Here is a 23,237-nt window from a genome sequence, read left to right on the forward strand (position 1 = left end):
TATATAAATACTTACACAATATCCTTAGTTTTTCTTCTTAGTGCACAAATCCTAAAACATTTACTAACTGGCTTTCCAGAAAAAATGTACTAACTCTTGGTCTAGGGAAGGATGTTGTAACATCTTTCCTTATTTTGATTATAAGAGATAATTCATTACTTTTTTAAAAAAACTCTTTTAAATTACTCTTTCCAGTAATCAAAACTAGTATATCTTTTTTTTTTTTTCTTGAGATGGAGTTGCTGTGTTGCCAGGCTGGAGTACAGTGGCATGATCTCGGTTCACTGCAACCTCTGACTCTCTGGTTCAAGCGATTCTCCTGCCTCAGCCTCCCAAGTAGCTGGGATTACAGGCACATGCCACTATGCCCAGCTAAGTTTTGTATTTTTAATTGAGACGGGGTTTCACCATGTTGGCCAGGATGGTCTCAATCTCCTATCGTGATCTGCCTGCCTCGGCCTTCCAAAGTGCTGGGATTACAGATGTGAGCCACTGCACCAGGCCAAAACTAGTATATCTTAATAGAAATGTCTTATGTTTTTGCAGTCTTTTCAGGGGTTAATGAAAAAAGTAGAAAAGGTTTGCTGCAAAATTTTAAATCCATCAGTAGTCATTATAATATATTTTGGAAGTATACAAAGGGAAGAGAATTACAGAATGCCCCCCTCCCCATATGAAGGAGTTGGCTCTGGGCTCATATGGAATGGAACATTACCTCAGTGTTTGCTTCCGTCATGAAATACCTTGGGCACCGGTTATCTCTTCCTTAATGTATGTTTCATCCTTCTGAATGCATCAGAGAGAGAACCTCCGTTGTGAGCTGACTTCCCTGTGGAGCAAGCAGAGCAACTGTGGATAGCCTATTTGCTTTCACTCCTTTGTACTCCCAGTCCCAGGCAACCACCACTAATCTATTTCCTGTGGCAATAGATTTGCCTTTTCAGAACATTTCATATAAATGGAATCACCCAATATGTGGTATTTGTGGCTAACTTCTTCCACTTGGCATAATGCTTTTGAGTTTCATACAGCTTAGAGAATATATCAATACTTCATTTGAATGGATATACCTCACTTTGTTTATCCATTCACCATTGAGTGGGTATTTAATTGTCTTTGCCTTTTGGCTACTATGAATAATGCTGCTGTGAACATTCAGATAGAAGCCTTTGCCTGGACATGTCTTCATTTCTTTTGGGTAGCTACCTAAAAGAGAAATTGCTTACTGAGTTATATGATAAATTCACATTTAGAGATATGAAATGTGAACATGAATATCTAAGAAATTATGAAACTTAGTAAGATGCACCATTTCATCTTCCCACCAGCAGTGTGTTCAGGTTCCAGTTTCGCTACATCCTCAAAAACATAGCTATTATCTCTTCAATTATAGCCATTCTAGTGGCGTGTGAAATGATTTCTCACTTTTTTATTTCCCTTGTGAATAATGATGTGGCATTATCATGTGATTATTGGTCATTTATGTATTGGTAGATATCTGTTTAGATCTTTTGCACATTTTAAAGTTGTGGGTTTTTTTTTACTATTGAGTTTTAAGAGTTCTTTATACAAATCCTTTGTGGGCTTAATGACTTGCAAACATTTTCTCCTAGTCTATGGCTTGTCTTTATTTATGGTATCTTTTGAAGGGCAATGCATTTTGAAACATGAGTTAAGAATTCATAACATAGAAGAGATTTCCAATATTTTTTTCTCATGTTGATTATTTTATTCTAAAGCTGAGATTTATAGGAATTTGTGGAACTCCTCCAAAGAGTCAGTGCCAGGGTTGGTCACCTCTTCAGGTAGTTTGAATATTTTGGATACCCACACAATGCTAGAGCTCTAGGCAGCGCCAGGTTTCCCTATGGCCTATATCTGTTTAATTCATTTTCCATTTAGGGTGCATCTGTCAAAGGTGACTTCAAGGACATCAGTAGGGAGAGCTTATCTTGGATGGTTGGTTCTATCTCAAGTCTAGCCTGAGGGTTTCATCCTGTCTGGACCACCAAGGCCAAGAAGTGGGAGTGCTCCTTTTTCATTTCTGTTTCCCCTACTCTCCATACATACCACTCATCCCTTTAAATGACTTTCTTTTATAATGCAAAAAGGATGATAAAGAATATAGGGGGAGAAGTTGAACAGAAGAGCTAGTATAAAAATCTGAAAACAGCTAGGCAGCACTATCAGAAGATACTGTATACTGCTTAAGGGCACATACTCTGCCACTTACAAGACATGGAGTTCAGGCAAATTGCTTGATCTTTCTGTGTTTCCTTCCATAGTTCTAAAATGAGAGTAATAACAGTATTAACCTTGCAAAGTTTTTGTGAGGATTAATGAATTAGAACATGTCAGGTGTTTAGAAGCATATCTGCTGGTAATTATTTGGTAGATTTTAACTATTATTTTTGTTGTTGTTAAGCGATAGGTAGAGTGCTGCTGTACAAAAAGCACAGGCTTTCACATCAGACATCCCTGGTGTCATCTTGAGTTTGGGTCCCCACTCCTGTATTTACTAGCTGTTGACTTCAGACAAACCACGTTGACGTGTTGCTGTGATGGATAAAACAGTATTACATATTTGATTGCACTTAACAGTGGCTGGAAGATAGTAGGTAGTCAATAGATGTATTTTTGTTGTTGATTGTTTGGTTTTGATGTTAAGGAGGCATGATTGGCAATGCAAAAGAATCCTGTGACCCCTTTCTGAGGGAGAGCACCACAGAAGTTGAAGGAAGAGGGAAATCTTGCAGAAGAAATGATGGGTGGGGGCCCTCTCTGGGAGATTTGTTTGGGACAGATGATGAAGGTTGGTCAAGGCAGCAGCAGGCCCAGAGCTGATGTTTCAGGAGACACACACATTGGGCTAGTAGAGACCAAGACCCAGAGTCTAAAGGTGGGATTTAATTATTGAAAGCCTTGAGGCTCAATTACTAAGTGTCTTCAGAGTTGTTCTTTTAGGAACCTCAATCTGGCTATAAATGGACAAAGTCCTGGAGTCAGAAACCATGTTCAGGAACACTGCAGGTGTTAATTATTAACCCTGTTAGAAAGCAGTCCTAATCTCTAGGCTTGGTTCTGAGAATATCTGCATGCTGTCCCTTCATTGAAGGCAATTTGCTCTCTACCTACATCTTTTCTTGTCAGTGCTTTCCTGGTTACCCTGAGGTTCTACATGAAAGTGGTTTTATAGCACTAGGAATAATGTTACTCTAAAGCATGCAATGGAACAAAGAATGTGTGTTTGTTACCTTAGCCAGTATATTCCAAATATGTACAAGTGATTACAAGAACCACTTGAGAATCAATTTTCTATATGATAGTCTATCTCTGCCTTGAATTACCTAGTATATTCTAGGAAAAGTGTAAATAATTTTATTTTTGTGATTTGAAATGTTCATTTTGTAATTTAAATTGTTATCATTCATGAGATACTTGGAATGACCTATTTACTGTAGTAACTCTAGCTGGAAATTTCTTACTGATTGCCTTCCCACCTACCCACTACAGTCTTAAACTCTTGGACTCAAGGGATCCTCTCACTTCAGCCTCCCAAGTAGCTGGGACTGTGAGTAGTCACCACCCCGGCCTCCCTTCTTTTGTACATTTTCAAACTTTAAAAAGATCTTATGATGAAATCTTTGACAGTGGGGTGGATTACATTTCCTTTTTGTTGTTTCTTGAAGTATGAACATTGATTTGCCTTTATTGTGCTTTTTACTAGAAGAGGAAAGATAAATATAAGAATATAGTTCATTCTTGATAAATGTTTCATAATGTCAAGAATCTTTTTGCTCCAAGTCCTTTTTAGGCTCAGAACAATACCAGAAAGGACCTGGCCACCCTCAGCTCCTATGAGCTCTTCCTCCACTACCATGGAGTAGGGACCTTCATAGCTTTAATGACAGCCCTCTGTTGAGAGCCACTGAAGCCTTGTCCATTTTTCCCTTCTCTATGTGACCCTAAAGTCTTGAGAGGATTTGGACATTGGGAAAACTACTTAGCTCACAGGAACTTTCTTTGAGTTTTGTATTCTGCCTTGTCTTCTGCCTCTCTACTCAACCACTCTTTCCTAGCTGCTTACCCAGAGAAGGAATGAGAAAGGACACCATCTCTATTTTAACCGGGCTTAACCGGTTTGATGTGGAAAGACTGAGTTCTCCAGGCATTTTTTCCCAGTGACACTAGGGCAGGATGACCCTGAGAATAGAGGTAACTCTCCAAATATTGTCACAAGCTGGGAGTGAAGACAAAAGATGCGACTGATTTTTTTAGAATAGGTAAGGCTTGCTTAGATTTACAGCTGTTGCCCGTCCGTTGGGAAGCAGCTTTGGAGATTAGCTTGTCAGCCCCTGAGGGAAGGACTTTGACTTAATTCATATTTATATTCTCAGCACCTAGTTGTATATCTTGGTATTTAGTAAATCCTTGGTATCTCTTAATGAATGGCCATATCTGGTTGTTAGCATAATAACAAATAGAGTTTATTTGATTCGATTTCATTTTTACTTGGTAGATATTTTCCAAGAACTGAGCAAAAGTTCATTAGATTGGTATTTAGTAATCTAATGCAAGAGGGAACTTTCCCTATGAAAATTCTATGCTTCAGGAAAGCAGACTTTCATTCTATATGGAATATAGTTTAGAGTGTAAGAAGAGTAGATCATCCCACCCATCTCTGCCACACACTATAGTTATACTATTAAAGAGTTTAAAGCACAGGTTGTGAACTGGTAGCCCCAAGTTGAATCTAGCCTGCACAATTTGGCCTGTATGATTTTATTTATTTATTTATTTATTTATTTATTTATTTATTTATTTATTTTTGAGACAGAGTCGCGCTCTGTCACCTAGGCTGGAGTGCAGTGGCTCACTGCAACCTCTGCCTCCCAGGTTCAAGCAATTCTCATGCTTCAGCCTCCAGAGTAACTGGGACTATAGGCTCATACCACCATGCCTGGCTACTTTTTTGTATTTTTAGTAGAGCCGAGGTTTCACCATGTTGGCCAGGCTGGTCTCGATCTCCTGACCTCAGATGATATGCCTGCCTCAGCCTCTCAAAGTGCTGGGATTACAGACATCAGTCACTACACCTGCCTGATTTTTATTTTTAGTAGAATTAATCACCAGTATTTACAAAGTCTGACATCTTATAAAATATCAGATTTTCAGCTTTCTATGAAAAAATGAGGAAAATCTGACAACACTTGAGTTTGCATTATTTCTTGACATTTGACTGGCCCTTATTTCAGTGGGGTATTGAAATAGCCACATTCCCCAGCATTGCCAGCATAGAAACTGTGTGCCAATAACCATTCATCTCAGTACTCTGAGAGCTAAGTTTAACCAGCTCCTCAATTGCCTTAACCTGCCTAGTCCCTGTAGAGATTTAAGTTTGCAACTTTTTGTTTAGAGACTTAAAGGTCTTACATGATGACCTTGAAGGTTAGATTATTTAATTTTGTGGCTATAAAATACCAGAATACAAAAGGATTTTAAAACACATGAATAAACATACTTATTTTGTTCATCTGTACATCTTCATTGGTCAATTTATCCATGTATCATGTCTTATTTATAACACCACATTGCCATGGAAATTCACTGCTGTACTTTTCACTTTCCAACCCTACTAAATTTTACACTTAACATTTTCAGAACTGCTTGTACAAAGTACAGATTTAGGGTAGTAGAAGTCTCAAGTGGTTTTATAACATTAAATATTAAATAACCTTAAAAATGCAAACAAGGGAAAAGTAAGAAGTCAGCCAAATCCTGACACATAAATTTAACAAAAAAGCAACACAGAGTCTCTTATTTACATGTCCTACTGCTTAACCACTTTGTAAGAATGAAGCCCTCCTTCATTCTACACTTGTGTCTTCTTCAAATCTAGTAGACGATGTCTGTCCTAAAGTCATATTGTAGTTGATAGTTTGTCTAGCCATTGGCACTGGCCCATACTCATGAAACTTGAAGTCATTTATTGGGTGCACGTCATATACCAGCTATATAAAAATAGTAATAATAGTTAAGAGTTACAGAGCCCTTGCCATGTGTTGAATGCTATTCTCTATACAAGTATTGCCTCATTTAATCCTCATTCTAACCCTTTGAAGTAGGTGGTTTTATTTTCATTTTGCAGATGAGAAAGAGGCATAGGGAGTGCCCAGGATCAAACAGACTGTGTGAAAATTGTGGAGGAAGTCTTCATGCCCAGGCTGAGTGAACATAGCTTCTTGAGAGCTAGTCCTGCTTAGAAGATTTAAGACAGATGTTTCACTCAGAGTTGAAAATATCCAAATGATTGTAGGTCACTTAAAGGATGACTAGTAACATACGTTATTTAATGTTAGAATAGTATCTTATGGGGATAAACACTTCCTGGGAGGTGGAGACCAGAGAAAACTGCAGGAGGATCATGAAAGGTTGAGTTGGACGAAGAAGAAAACTCAGGGTTAAGGCTTTTTTGTGTTGTTTTGTTTAATTCACATATGGTGAAACAAGAATGAAATTTGTCTAGACTCCCTAAAGAAATTATCCCAGGCTAGGCCAGAGCAACAGTTGATTAGCTTTACCCAACTAAGAAAAGGGTGGAGGCACAGAGACATCATATGGATTGCCTATTGCAGAGATTTTGATATTCAGGTTGGCTGAGAATATTAAAGCACTGGGGGATTAGGAGTGTTGGCCGCTGGATATGTAAGACTTGCTCTTTGGTGACGGTACCTTAGGCCATCTGTCTGAGCAGCACTTCTTAAGATCTCAGACTCCTCTTGTTCTTTTTCTATGTTTTGCAAGCAACCTCCTGTGTAGATATTTCTGCAGGGGGAGTAACTCTCATTCATATCAAAGAAAATATTCTGGACTTTGTGACTGTTCTCTTTGTCATGATTAATCAGTTGACAGCCTGGCTTACGGGTCTGGCTGTGGCACTCAGCTAATGCCAGCCTACCTCTTGAAGAAAGATGAAGACTAAGTGTGTTGGGCTAGGGAAGAGACTGAGGGAATGGAGCAAAGGAAGTAAATGAAAGGGATATTTCCAATGCAGAACTTTGAGGGTTGATGCCTGGGATAAAGGGGGTTGAAGGCGAAGGAGGACTCAAGGACCTGGGACATTGGGTGGAGAATAGTGTCCTTGACAGAAATGGAAGGAAGAAACAGTGGATTCCTGGGAGAAAGATAATATGTTTTGTTTGTTTGTTTGTTTTTGGATTTTGAACCTCAGGTGCCGATGTTTGGGTGTCCAAATGACATTGGGTGTCCAGGGATATAGAAATGGTTAGGGACAGTGATTGCCCAGCATACAGGGAGTGGGTGAGTTCACCTAGCAGGAGCACATGGTGTGAAAAGAAGGCTGAGGATGGAACCCCATGTGTCACTGGCATTGACAGACCAAGGGTAGTCTGTGCACAAGGCAAGAGAAGCAGAGGGTTGGACAAAAAGGGAATGAACACAGCAGTACTGATTCAAACAAGGTGGAATGGCCAGTTGTGCCAAATATTGCAGGATCAGGATACAAGACTTAACTAATATAGGACTTGGACTCAAAATATAAGAGTTCAAGAGAACTTAATGGTCTGATTGTTTCTCCAGAAGAGACACTTAAACTTGCCCAGGATCACCCTATGAGTATCATAGGTGTAAACACTGTTACTACAGTGTTTCCTGCTTGGCAACCTCATGATCTCATGTTCACCCATTGTTTCATGCTGCTCATTTTCTAAGTATAGCTTTACGGTCAATATATAATACCGTGTAATAGCTGCTAGGACCAGAAATCATGATGCTCGGTTCAAGTGGGCAGCTCAGTCTCACATGCTCCTAGTGAAAAAAGGGCCCTTGTTATTTAGAACATAAAGTGCTGCAGTATGAATGTAGCTGATGTGTAACTCATAACTCTTCCAATCAGCATGCAGCTCATATGGCATCAGCCAGTCAGCTAAGAACTTCATTTTGTACGTTGTAACGGGTTGGGTTTTGTGAAATGGCTTATTTTCTTATGTGGGAGTGCAAATTCACTGGCATTTATTGGAAAAATCTAAGACAGATTGTTAGGCTGATTATGGTCCCTTCTCTGAGTGAGGAAGGAGCAAGAGCATCTTCTCGAATAGAAAATACAAATTATTGGTCAGAAGTCTGTGCACCTACATTTGTTTTCAGTTGGATGGGAGATCCTTGACATATATGAATTTAACTTTCATACATATGTGCATACAAACGTATGTGTACATACACATATTTTCATAATATACATATGCATATGTGTGAACATATACATATACATAAACATCTGTGTCTACACATACAGGTATTTTCTTTACAAACAACTTAAAACTCCAGGAGATGAGGCATGATTTCTAAATGTCTGCATCGTGTGACTGGTATGTCAGGGCAATGAAAAGAACCCAGCTTGCTTTCACAGTTGGGAGCCTGGTAGCCTGGGGCAAGTTCTCAGTCCTGCTTGCCCACTGCCTGGAAACAAACTTGGTGCTGTTGCTGAGGTGCATGGTGGGAGTGACAGCGGCCTTTTGGGTTGTGTGGAAGCTGAGTGATGCCTGTAATTGCTGGCTTTCCCCAGTTCCCTGACCAACCTGCATGACACAGCAGAGGCAGCCATAATCTTCCTGGGAACATAACTCCATTGACCTGGGAACCACATCCCCATCCCCCACAGCAGCTGCAGCAACTCCTGCCTAAGGAGAGTCTGAGCTCAGACATGCCTAGCCTTGCCCCCACCTGATGGTCCTTCCTGGCTCACTCTAGTAGCTGAAGACAAGAGGCATATACTCTTGGTAGTTCTAGGTCCCCCCCCACTGCCTGATCCTCCCTATACTACCATAGCTGATGCTGTCTTCAAAGCGCCACCTCCTGGTAGGAGGCCAATCAGCACAAAAATAGTTCATTAAACAACCAAAACTAAGGATCCTCACAGAGTCCATTTCACCTCCCTGCCACCACCTCTGGCACTGGTATCCATAGCTGAGAGGTCTGCAGACAGTTCACATCATAGGACCCAGTGTAGACAACTCCCAGCACCAGCCCAGAGCCTGGTAGACCTGCTGGTTGGCTAGATCCACAAGAGAGAGGACAATCACTACAACTCGGCTCTCTGGAAGCCACATCCCTAGGAAAAGAGGGAGAGTACTACATCAAGGGAACACCTCATGGGACAAAAGAATCTGAACAGCAGCCTTGAACCCCAGACCTTCCCTCTGACATAGCCCACTCAAATGAGAAGGAACCAGAAAAACAATTCTGGTAATATGACAAAACAAGTTTCTTTAACAGCCCCCAAAAATCACACCAGCTCATCAGCAATGGATCCAAACCAAGAAGAAATCCCTGATTGACCTGAAAACGAATCCAGAAGGTCAGTTATTAAACTAATCAAGGAGGCACCCACGAAAGGTGAAGTCCAATTTAACGAAATAAAAAAAAAATAATAGAAGAAATGAGGGAAGAAATCTTTAGTGAATAAACAGCATAAATAAAATACAGTCAAAACTTTAGGAAATACTGGATGCACTAAGAGAAATGCAAAATGCTCTGAAAAGTCTCAGCAATAGAATCAAACAAGCAGAAGAAAGAGCTTCAGAGCTTGAAGACAAGGTTTTTGAATTAACACAATCCGACAGAGACAAAGAAAAAAGAATAAGAAGAAATGAGCAAAGCCTCCAAGAAGTCTGGAATTACATTAAATGACCAAACCAAAGAATAATTGGTGTTCCTGAGGAAGAAATCTAAAAGTTTGGAAAACATATTGGGGGGAATAATTGAGGAAGACTTCCTCGGCCTTGCCAGAGCCCTAGACATCCAAATACAAGAAGCACAAAGAACATCTGGGAAAAATAAACAGAATAAAAACAAAAATCACATGATCATCTCAATAGACCCAGAAAAGCATTTGACAAAATCCAACATGCCTTTGTGTTTAAAACCCTTAGCAAAATTGGAATTCAACAGGCATACCTCAATGTAAGAAAAGCCATCTATGATAAACCCACAGCCAAAATAATACTGAATGGGGAAAAGTTGAAAGCATTCCCTCTGAAAACTGGAACAAGACAAGGATGCCCACTTCACCACTTATCTTCAAACATAGTACTGGAATCCTAGCCAGAGCCATCAGACAAGAGAAAGAAATAAAAGGCATCCAAATCAGTAACAAGGAAGTCAAACTGTTGCTGTTTGCTGCTGATATGATTATATACCTGGAAAACCCTGAAGACTCCTCCAAAAAGCTCCTAGAACTGATAAAAAAATTCAGCAAAGCTTCTGGATACAAAATTAATGTACACAAATCAGTAACTCTCCTATACACCAACAGCGACCAAGTGGAGAATCAAATGAAGGACTCAACCCCTGTTACAATAGCTACAAAAAGAATAAAATACTTAGGAATATATCTAACCAAGAATGTGAAAGACCTCTACAAGGAGAACTGCAAAACATTGCTGAAATAAATCATAGATGACACAAACAAATGGAAACACATTTCATGCTCGTGGATGGGTAGAATCAATATTGTGAAAATGACCATACTGCCAAAAGCAATCTACAAATTCAGTGAAATTTCCATTAAAATACTAAAATAATTCTTCACAGAACTAGATAAGTAATCCTAAAATGTATATGGAACCAAAAAAGAGCCCACATAGCCAAAGCAAGACTATGCAAAAGAACGAATCTGGAGACTTCAAACTATACTATAAGGCTATAGTCACCAAAACAGCATGATACTGGTATAAAAATAGACACACAGACTAGTGGAACAGAATAAAGAACCAGAAATAAAGCCTGGTTTATACTTACAGCCAACTTATCTTCAACAAAGGAAACAACAATGTAAAGTGGGGAAAGGACACCCTGTTCAACAAATAGTGCTGGGATAATTGGGAAGCCACATGTAGGAGAATGAAACTGGATCCTCATCTCTCATCTACAAAACTCAATTCAAAATGGATGAAGGACTTAAATTTAAGACCTGAAACTATAAAAATTCCAGAAGATAACATTGGAAAAACCCTTCTAGACATTGGCTTAAGCAAGGATTTCATGACCAAGAACGTAAAAGAACCAAAAACCTAAATGCAGAAAAAACAAGGAGAAATAGCTGGGACTTAACTAAAGAGCTTTTGCATGGCAAAAGGAACAGTCAGCAGAGTAAATAGAGCACCCACAGAGTGGGAGAAAATCTTTGCAATCTATACATCTGACAAAGGACTAATATCCAGAATCTAAAAAGAACTCAAATCAGCAAGAAAAAAAAAAAACAATCATTAATAGACAATTCTCAAAAGAAGATATACAAATGGCCAACAAACAGGAAAAAAAGCTCAACATCACTAATGATCAGGGAAACACAAATCAAAACCACAATGTGATACCACCTTACTCCTGCAAGAATGGCCATAATAAAATCAAAAAGTAATAGATGTTGAGATGGATGCAGTGAACAGGAAACACCTCTACACTGCTAGTGGAAATGTAAACTATTACAACCACTATGGTAAAGAACTAAAAGTAGAACCATTTGATCCAGCAATCCCACTACTGGGTATCTACCCAGAGGAAAAGAAGTCATTATATGTAAAAGATACTTGCACACACGTTTATAGCTGCACAATTCACAATTGTGAAAATGTGGAACTAGCCCAAATGCCCATCAGTCAACAAGTGGACAGTTTCTTTATCCACTCGTTGATTGATGGGCATTTGGACTGGTTCCACATTCCATATATATAATACATATAAACACACACATATACACATATATATTTACATATATGATAGAATACCACTCAGCCATAAAAAGAAATGAAGTAATGACATTCACAGCAACCTGGATGAGATTGGAGACTATTATTCTAAGTGAAGTAACTCAGGAATGGAAAACCAAACATCGTATGTTCTCACTCATAAGTGGAAACTATGAGGATACAAAGGCATAAGAATGGCACAATAGATTTTGGGGATTCAGAGAAAGAATGGGAAGGGGGTGAGGGATAAAAGACTACAAATTGGGTTCAGTGTCTACTGCTTGGGTGATGGGTGCAGCAAAGTCTCACAGATTACCACTAAAGAACTTGTACATGTAACCACATAACACCTATTCCCCCAAAAACCTATGGAAACAAACAAACAAAAAAAAGTAGAATGAGCCGCCTCAGCCAACTAGGATCCATTCCTGTTCGTCTTAATTTAATTTTTCCCTTCTCATCCCTAACAACCTTAATAATTAGGTATTTTAGTCCCCATTTTCAGATAAAGAAACTAAAGACATTTTACTCTATTGTTAATAGGTATGGATTTAGTAATAAGTGATGGATTCCACCTTATCCCTGTGAAAGTTCTATTACTCAGTCTCGTGTTTTGTTATGAGATGTGTAGTAGAGCCTGCAGCAGAAAACTGACACCAAACACAGTAATAGAGAAGGGCAAATTCACTTTTTTTTTTTTTTTTTAAAGACAGGGCCTTGCTCTCTTGCCCAGGCTGGATTGCAGTGGTGTTGAGAGGTGACAATGTGCTAGCAGCCCTCACTCTCAGCGCCTCCTCAGCCTCCGGCCTCGGCGTCCACTCTGGCGGCGCTTGAGGAGCCCTTCAGCCTGCCAAGGCACCGTGGGAGCCCCTCTCTGGGCTGGCTGAGGCCGGCGCCTCCTCCCTCTGCTTGCCAGGAGGTGTTGTGGGGAGAGGTGCCAGCGGGAACCGGGGCTGCGCCCTGCGATCGCAGGCCAGTGCGACTTCTGGCAGGCGCCGGCTTGGGGGGCCCCACACACGGAGCAGCCAGTGGCACCGCCAGCCCAGGGCAGTGAGGGGCTTAGCACCCGAGCCAGCAGCTGGGGAGGTTGTACCGGGTCCCTCAGCAGTGCTGGCCTGCAGGGGTTGCACTCAAATTCTCGCCAGGCCCTAGCTGCCTCCTTGCGGGGCAGGGCTGGGGATCTGCAGCCCGCCATATCTGAGCTCCTCCTCCTGCTGTGGGCTCCCCAGCGGCCTGAGCCTCCCCGACGGGAGCCACCCCCTGCTCCGTGGTGCCCAGTCCCATCCACAGCCCAAGGGCAGAGGCGTGCAGGCACGCTGGGGATTGTTGGGCAGCTGGGGACTGGCGGGCAGCTGGGCCTGCAGCCCTGGTGCAGGATCCACTGGGTGAAGCCAGCTGGGCTCCTGAACTGGATGGGGACTTGGAGAACTTTTATATCTAGCGGGAGGATAGTATGTGCACCAATCAGCACTCTGTGTCTAGCTCTGGGTTTGTAAATACACCAATCAGCACTCTGTGTCTAGCTCAGGGTTTGTGAATACACCAATGGGTACTCTGTATCTAGCTAACCTAGTGGGAACTGGGGCTGTGCCCCATGCTCGAGGGCCAGTGTGAGTTCCAGCGGGCATGGGCTTGGGGGGACCCCCGCACATGGTGTGGCTGGCCGGCACTGCTGGCCCAGGGCAGTGAGGGGCTTAGCACCTGGGCCAGCAGCTGCGGAGGTTGTGCGGGGTCCACCAGCAGTGGAGACTTGGAGGACTAGCACTCTGTGACTCTATGTCTAGCTCAAGGATTGTAAATGCACCAATCAGCACTCTCTGTCTAGCTCAAGGTTTGTGAACACACCAATTGGTACTCTGTATCTAGCTAACTTTGTATCTAGCTAACTAGCACTCTGTGACTCTGTGTCTAGCTCAAGGATTGTAAACGCACCAGTCAGCTCTCTGTCAAAACGGACCAATCAGCTCTCTGTAAAGTGGACCAATCAGCTCTCTGTAAAATGGACCAATGAGCAGGATGTGGGTGGGGCCAGATAAGGAAATAAAAGCAGGCTGCCGGAGCCAGCAGTGACAACCTGCTTGGGTCACCTTCCACACGGTGGAAGCTTTGTTCTTTTGCTCTTTGTAGTGAATCTTGCTGCTCCTTGCTTGGTCCACGCTGGTGTTGGTGTGAATTGTTAACATTCACCGTGAAGGTCTACAACTTCACTCCTGAAGCCAACGGGAGCATGAACCCACTGGGAAGAAGGAACAACTCCAGACGCACTGCCTTTCAAAGCTGTAATACTCACCACGAAGGTCTGCAGCTTCACTCCTGACAGCGAGACCACAAACCCACCAGAAGGAAGAAGTTCCAGACACATCTGAGCATCTGAAGGAACAAACTCCAGACACACCATCTTTAAGAACTGTAACACTCACCGCGAGGGTCCATAGCTTCATTCTTGAAGTCAGTGACACCAAGAACCCACTAATTCTAGACACAGTGTGATCACAGCTCACTGCAGCCTTGACCAGCTGTACTCAAGTGATCCACCCACCGCAGCCTCCCCAGTAGCTGGGAATACAAGCTCGTGTCACCAAGCCCGGCTAATTTTTGTATTTTTTGCAGAGATGGTGTCTCAGTATGTTGCCCAGGCTAGTCTTGAACTCCTGGGCTCAAGCCATCTGCCCAGCTGGGGAAATTCACTTCTTAAAATCAAATGTACATACATTTTGAAAAGTTAAGAACTTTGGCTTTAGTTTTCTCTTTTCCTTAGCAATTCGCAGTATCGGTGTTGAAGTGACTTTTTGTCTTCAGTATGCTTTCAGACAAGAAAAAAATTACATAGAGGCTTGATGTTCAAGGGACACATGACATTAGTTTGACTCTAATAATAAACCCTTGGCTACTTTTGTTTGAACCACACACTAAAGAATTGTGACCTTTGCCAGTGCATGCTCCAAAGTCATATTGACTGAATTTAATTTTGGCCACAAGAGATCAATATTTTATTCCCTTTTTTATCCTTACACTAGACAATGGTTAGTTGGAAAATTCTTGCTTGTTCTGATTCCCACAAATTATGGTCATTCAAATGAGTGTAAATAGACTTTAAGCTGACAATTATAAGATTAGTGTATATTCAGGGGAATTCTACAAGTAATGAGAGGTATTTTATAGGTAGAATTTCACCTAATAGAATGACATTGAATTTTTTGCAGACGTATTTCAAATAGATTGTAGGGACTAGGACTGATGTTGGGAAGACTAATGGGAAAGGACAGATACCAGTGGTGCTGAATTCTACCTTGATGGGTGCTTGACAAGGGTACTCAACTTGGAGAGAAAAGAATGGGTCCCAATAAAGAACAATATGGGCTAGCTGTTAATGGAGCCTATGACCAAATCACTAAAAAACGAAATCAAAGTTAAATGTGTGAAATAGAACATAGTGGATTTAGAATTATATATGCATACAATAGCTGATACACTTCCAATTGCAATTTTAGCCCTGAAAACATGAATACAATGACAGGAAAACAGGAAAAGTAATTACAATGCTTAGAAAAGGATGGTTGAATGATGGCATAAAGAACAAGTCATATGACATTTCTAAGTGTGAGAAGGAAAAGACATAGTCATTTAATACTTTCTGAATGAGCGTAATTCTTGTGTACAGAATCTTTTAATAATGAAATATTTTATAATACAGAGAAAATGTAACAAGCACAGAGACTAAGACTAATATAATAAAAACCCACCCAGTTATATTTGATGCTGTTTTGAAGGATGGAAATATTACCGAATCAGCTAAAGCTCCCCTTATGCCCCAGGAATGTCCAATCTTTTGGCTTCCCTGGGCCACACTGAAAGAAGAATTGTCTTGAGCCACACATAAAATACACTAACAATAAGGATGGTCATTGAGCTAACAAAAAATCACGAAAAATCTAACACTGTTTTAGGAATGTTTACAAATTTATGTTGGGCCACATTCAAAGCCATCCTGGGCTGCATGTGGCCTGCAGGCTGTGGTTTGGACCAGCTTGCTGTATACCTTCTCTGTTCTTTACTCTTCAAAAGTAATGTCTATCCTGAATTTGATGTTTTTATTTTCTTTTGTTTTTACTACATATATGTGTGTTTTTATATATGCATATATATGAGAGACATATAGCATTCCTTTGCAAATCATCAGACTTTCCATAAGTGCCTAATATATTTTTTGAATCAATGATTTAATGACTCTTCTGCCCAAATTAAGTTCACCTTTGACTGGAGAATGAAAAGTGAATAGGTGAATGGGTTTGACTTACCTCCAACCTTAAGGACTTTGCAGTGATAATTCTGTTCCTTTTCAAACAGAAAGAGCTGAGCCTTAAGCAAATGAAGAAAATTATTTGGAGTTACAGTTAATTATTGATGGAGGTGAAAATTGTTTCAGGAAATGTTTGTCTTAAAGCAAGAACTGAAGTCTGCATAACCTGTCCATCGGATGAGTAACATCTTTTCCCCTAGCTATCCTATTTCTTTGGGCGTTAGTTTCTTTAAACTAATGAAAGCTTGAAAGCTACTCTAGAAATTTAGATTTTATGTCAGAGTTTCCAAAAAGGAATCTTTCATCTCACCTTTATTTTGTTGTTTAAGACATATGGGATGTTTTTCAAACTACAGTCAATTTGCTTCCTCCCTAGTTGATGAACATCTCCATTGAACTCAAGTAATAAAGTCAGTGTCTCAGTAACAGCTTGAAAAGGAGACTACTGACCTAAAAATCATGTGACAACTTTTTAACCATGTTTACAGATGAAACCAATCAGTTAACCAAGAGTTCAAGCCAATTCCTCAACTTCAGAATATGGTGTCAGTTGAACTCATGGAAACAGTAGAATAGTGATTACCAGGGATAGGGTTGGGGGAAAGAGGGAGATACTGGTTGAAAGATAACAAACTTTCAGTTGTAAGATAAATACATTCCAGGGATCTATTATATAGCATGGTGAGGTGACGCAGGTTTAAAACTAACTAGATTATGGGAATCATTTTGCAATGTATCTGTGTATGAATTATCATGTTGTACACCTTCACGTCATACAATTTTTCTCTTTCAGTTATACCTCAGTAAAGCAGGAAAAAAATGCCGTGTTTAGACACTTTGGCTAAAAGCCCATGGGACAAGAAAGAATTTTGTATCTGAATCATTAGCGTGCTTGAATATGTCTGATGGCTTTGTTTGACTTATTAAATGCAAAATAATTGAAGGACCTTATTTTGTTCCACAAATCAAAAATTTACCAATCTACCCAAACAAACAAAGGCTGAAGCTGGTGACTTTTAAGAACTTGAGATGTCAGTTTAATCTGTAAAATGTGATGTTTATACACTAAAGAGCACTATACTACCTTCTCAGAAAATAGGCAGTATATCAGGTATCTGAGTCTTTTTCTGACACTTGTGGCATAGTTATCCATTTCTAGTCTTGACTTTAAGGTCACAGGACCCCAAAATGTTGATGGAGACCTCGTGTGAAAAATGGGGACACCTGTTTTCTTTCACAAAGTTAAATTGTTAAATGTAGAAAAGTTTACAATTCCATGGGTCCTCCATTTGTAGAATAAGGTCATAGATGGGCTCTTAGGGACCCTGCCTAGCTGTTAAAAACAATGTCTGCTTCAAGAAAATTTAAGAATGTAGGATTAGATGCCTCTGATTTATGTGGACAGAAATGTACTGATGTTCCTATAAAACACCTGTAAGACCGAATTGTTGCATTCAGTGAACTGTTTTTCTGCTAGTATACATTCATGACACCAACTCTGAAAAGGATTTTAGCTAAGTCATTTCACATTGAGTGTGTGCTTTATAATAGAGAAATGAAGAGTAGACAAAGTCTTATTTGCCCTCCTACCTTAGAATAGAAAAGGAGCTGAAACACTGATGGTAGCAGCAGAGTAATGGTATTTATAGTAAAAATAAGATTTTAATGTATGTGTTAAAATTTTCAATATTTCGTAGTAAAAATCATGATCTCTGGAGTAAAATTGCTTGGATTTGAATCCCAAATTCACCATGTACTTTGGCAAGTAATTTAAACTTGCCATCTTATAGTACGATGGGAATGATAGTGACACAATGTATCTGTCCCATAGGGTTCTTACAAAATGTAAGTGAGTTAATATATGTAAGACTCTTGTGATGGTATCAGGTATAAAGTAAGTACCCATGAAATGCCAGCTTTTACTGTTTTGTAAAAATAGGTGACCACCCCCCAAGAGAACCTTCTATAAGTAAAAGGACTTCACAAAGATGACTATTTCTATCAAACTTGAATCCACAATTACTTCATGTCAAAACTTTGTGGAAGTGAATGTGTCACATATAATACAGAAACCTCATTGGAAGGTTTTTATAATTCCATTGTACTTGACAGGAAAACTGATAAAAATGAGTGCAATATCGTATCTCAGGAAAGTCATCAGCTGTGAGTTTTGAGTGGAGAAATAGACACTTAATCTACTTTGTTCTTAGAGGTAAAGTGATTTATGTATTTTAAAGTAACACTAGATTGAAGTCTATATTTGTTCCTAAATATATTCTGCTCATTTATCCAACTATGTAAGTTCGCTTCATTTGTAGTAATTTGTAAGATACAGCACAATGATTTATATTATGTTAAATTTTATGAAAGAAAAATTTTAATGTCATAGGTATAAGCTATACTTCACCTCTCTTCATGGATTTGATAATAAATGAGTTAATCTTTTTATTTAGATGATGGAAAAGCTGAAATGAGAAATGTCTCAATTAATAAAATCAATTTCAGAATCAAAAGAACCATATACTGATTTTTTGGTGCTCTAGCAATGTATCTTAGTTTTATATACAATAACAGTATTTTTCATTAGCTAGACCATTCCAGAGTTGACTATCATTTTATTCCAAATTTTTATCAGATTGATTGATCACTTTAAAAATTGGATTGGCAATATTTGTCATCTCTCTCCCCTTTTTTATTCATACTTGCACCGTTCCTGGAAGTAGTTGATAAATTATTTGACCTATTGTGGTTTAAATATACTTAAAAGTCAGTAAATGAAAGGAGCACTGATACCCTTAATAAAAATTCAGTTGTCAATTTAGGAACTGTTCTTTGCAAGCCACTGTTTGTGGTCAGAAATGCAAAGATAAATAAAACTCAGTCTTACTCTACTTGGAACTCACAAGCAATTCAAAGGCTTGTGGCTATAATCAAAGAGAAGGAAAGGAGGTAAAGAACAAGTCAGAATTACAGTGTTTTCCATGTTGCAGCATCCAGAAAAGGTGGCTTTATGGAACAACTAGAATTTGACATAAATCCTGAAGGAGCCACAGTGGCTCAGCAGGTAGAGAGAGATGAGTGAGTAGGACAGAGAAAAACTCTCTGGGTAATGATTGTCAATAAGCTTAATATTATTTTAGCTACCCTGGTATTGAAAAGAAGCGTCTTTTCAGTCCTCTTCTATCCCCAGATTTGCAAGCAGTCAGTTGCCGTTCCTCAGGGTAGAGACTATTCCCAATTACACAGCACCCACTAATATCCACCAGGTTAGAAACATCATTTTAGCTGAATACATTGTCTTCAATTTTTAGGTATAAAATCAGGAAGAAGTAGCCTAGCTTAATGGTTAAGAGTTTGGATGCTGGAACCAAACAGCCTAATTTCCAATCCCGACTTTCTCTCTTACTAGCTGTGTGGCCTTCAGCAAGTAATTAAACCCACTTTGTGCTCATTTCCTCATCAGGGGGAAAAAAAAAATAAAGATGTTGATAATAGTGCCTACCTTGTTGTGTGGAACAGTTTCATTAAATGACTTCCTATTTGTAAAGGGCATAGAAGAACTTAGGGGATAGAGGAAGTACTATGTTACAGTTGTAAATCAAATGGCCCTCATATTCCGGCCCTGGTCTTCCTAGAACATGTGCTGAGTTGCGAAGGGTGGTGGGGGGTGGTGGCTCCTCCGGATGATTCCCCTGCTTCTCCTGCCTCTGTAGTTTACAATCCCTTGCCTTTTGGGTGACGCCTGGCAACAAGACCTGGGACCTCAATGCTCTGGTTTCCTGCTTCAAATGCACATTTTAGTAGTCTTGATTTTAACAAAGAGCCCTGTTCAACCTTGTTGTGTAAGGACAATAAACCAGATTCAGTGGGTGGTAGTTTTTACTAGCTTCCTATTCTAATTTTCAGGTTTGAAAGATATAAAAGGCTTCCATATCCAAGGAAATGTAGTGGAACACATTGACGTCTTTAGGCAAAGCAGTATGCTTTAATTCTGTAGAATTTGAGACAGGGCTTTAGAGTCACTGGTAGGTTTGTGTCCCAGTTTTTCCACTTACCAAGTGTCTGGCTTTGGACAGGCTAATCCCTAGGCTTCTTTTTCCAGTACTGGTCTTACAAAGTTGTTTCCTTATTTGGAGTCTTTCTGGGAATTGGTGGTCCTTCCGAGCATCCTCCACAGATAGTTTAGAATTCAACTTCTGGTTCCACTAGCTAAGCTAACGTTCCTGCCCTGCAGCTTTCCAGGCCCCGAAACAGGGTGGTTGTCCTCACTCCAGTTTTGTGTCCCTGGGAGTTTATGCTTTGCTAAACATAATCCCTCTTTTGCCCGTTTAGTGCATTCACAAAGACACAGAGGTAAATTTATGTGTTTAATTTACCTTGTTTAACCAAGAGTAATCTTTAAATTTTTAAAGAAATAGGCTTAGTCTATTTCTGTTATCAAAAGAAGTCTTGAAATGTTCCTGTAAGAATGAATTTAATGCTTCATTTCCTTGTTTTCATTAATCGAAGAATTCATCCCTTGATTATTATTGCTAAATATTTTGTATTAAACTAGCCCTTAAAAACAGCATTTAATTTGGCGATGAAGTTTAGGGCAATGGTTTATGTTGCTAACCATAGTCTTTTCATGCTGGAATTCTACTTTTTGAAATCTTATTTTTTATTTGTATATTGCTGGGTCAGAATAGGCTGAAGTAATTTTTTCATAAAGGTTCATGAATAATGTATTTTCAGAGCCTCTGAATATATGAGAATACTTTTCATATATTCCTCTGCAAATGAGAGGCAGTTTGCCTGGCAATAGCTTTCTTTGATTGAGTCTCCCCTTTCTTTTGGCACTTAATAATACAGCAGAGTTGTAAGACCAACTGGATATTTGTTCCTTTGATGGTGATTTGTTTTCCTTTGATTTATGTGTGTCGACTTGTTGTTTTTATGCTTGAACACTGAAGAACTTTTTTTTTTTATTTTAAATCTAGGATTCAACATTTTTGTCAGAAATTGCTTTGAATTGATATTGTTTGGAATGCAATTTACTTGTCTGTCTTTTTTTTCAGTTCACATTTTTTTAGTCTTTTTGCCTTTGAGTATTACTTCCATTTCAGTTCTTGTATTTCCTCAGAAACAACTGTAATTAGATTTATTTTCTAGTCTTCCAGATCTAGGATCTTTTTTCATCTTTGGTTCTTTTCTCTGACCTTACGGGGATATTTACCCTCTATGTAAATGACTTAATTTTATACCATATGTATCTACGTTCCTCCCCTCCAGTGGATAATAACGCTGCACTTCATTTTTCAGACTCTGTGCAATGCTTCTTTATTCCACCTATAACTTACCCAGCAGTCTTTTATTGACTTACAACTTTCTATTTTGTTTCAAGGGATCGTATCTTGTGTTATATTGGCAATGCCTAAAACTTTCCTAAAAATTACTAATGATTCCTCTAGGAAGTCATTTTTAGGAGACTGTTCTTCCTTTGAATCTTTAACATGCCCTTTTCTTTCCACATTTATTACTACTTAGTAGAACTATGCTGATATCAAGCTGTTATTTTCATTCCCAAATTTAGAGATATTCATCTAGACCTGCTAACAGAGGGGATGTGTGGATTGCTCTCAGCCCCACTCTCTCTCCTCCTGTTTTGTTAGTCAAAGTCCTCTTTTAGATCTCTCACCTTGTAGCAGGTTGATGTCTATAGAGTCGGACCCATTTTCAGTGAAAGTTTCATATAAAGCAGCTATCTCCAATGCCTTGTTCTTTGTTGCTTTATATATGGATTATGTAAGGACGCCAACTTCCAGAATGCAATACCTTCATAGGTCATCTTGTCCCTAAATCTGCCTTTCTGTCGCTGAAACTGCCAGGTTTCACAGTGCATCTCCTTCTTCCAGTTGGCTTTTGAAAGTAGCCATCACTAACATATGGGGTGGGGGATTCTCTTGCTGCCTCAAGAAATGTACACAATCATTTGTGGCAAAGGGCAACGTTTCCGACTGACACAGATTTTTGCATTTCTATGCAAGATGGCAGAAAGTGGAGACAGGGTGATATGCAGATGAAGATTTCCCTGCTTCCTTCAAGGCTTGTGACTTTTCACTGCTAATCACATTTTTTACATCTAATTTCATTCTTTTTCTGTTATAAGAATTCTTCACTGCTTCTAGCAGTAGGTTGAAGGTCATATCTTCCTTTTCATGGTTGCATGACGTTTGTTATTTATCTCTTTTACAGGTATCTTAGTAGAAGCTTGGGAGGGACTATATCAGGGACTGGTAGCTAGCATTTAAAACTATAACATATGAAACTCTACAACTTAAAGAAGTACTTTTTCAAGTTGCAAGATGCTTGGAAATTTTGCTTTCTGCAGATATTTTGTGGAAATAAACTCTGCCTTGTAAATATTCATCACAAGTTGCTATTCAAATGATGGAGGCATCAGTACTCCTATAATAGAATCTATGTGTTATGAAAACTGGGTCATTTTAGTGATGAAATAAAATGTAGATACATAAGTGATGGTAGGAATTCCAATGACTTCTGTAAAACTTTTTTATACATAAAAACTGCCTGATCACTACCTACTAACAAGGGTCTTAGACTTGAAACAGCTGTTACAAATAATTTAATCTCAGAGTTGCAAATTAATTTGCCTCCAGGGGCCAGACAAGGCAAATGCGTGAAGTAGGCTAGTTCCATACAAGAAGGATTGGGAGGGACGAGAGAGAAGTAGAGATAATACTTGTGCTACCAAATCCTTAAGGCATCCTTATAGCACAAACCCACTCTCCCATTATAGAGATGGAACTGAGATCAAAGGATATTAACAGATTTGCCCAAAATTAGTTGAGTCTGTCTTGACCAGAACTGGGTACATAATTTGCAGAATCCAATGCGAAATAAGATGCTGGGTCCCTTGTTCAACAACTGTTAAGAATTTCAAGATGGTAACACCAAATCATTAAATCAAGCATGAAGTCTTATGTGACTGCCTAAGTCACACACCCGTGAAGACATCGCTGGTTTTAATTTTTGATCTAGAATTTGTACAACCAACAGAAACTTGTTATCACTCTCACCCACAACCACTGAGAGATTGTTAATGGAGATGGAGTTAAAATTAAGTTCTTGACTTTTATACTACAATAAGTTAATTGTCTTCACTCACAAGA

At 39.4% G+C, this 23,237-nt stretch overlaps 1 protein-coding gene across 4 annotated transcripts in view; it reads left to right on the forward strand.

Moving 5' to 3' along the window:
* LOC105483289 (ceramide synthase 6) overlaps positions 1 to 23,237 on the forward strand; it is a 321,163-nt gene that overhangs the window by 156,412 nt on the left and 141,514 nt on the right. The gene's annotated exons all lie outside the window — the stretch shown is intronic.

Source organism: Macaca nemestrina, chromosome 11, assembly GCF_043159975.1.
Source record: "Macaca nemestrina isolate mMacNem1 chromosome 11, mMacNem.hap1, whole genome shotgun sequence".
Lineage (NCBI taxonomy): Eukaryota > Metazoa > Chordata > Mammalia > Primates > Cercopithecidae > Macaca > Macaca nemestrina.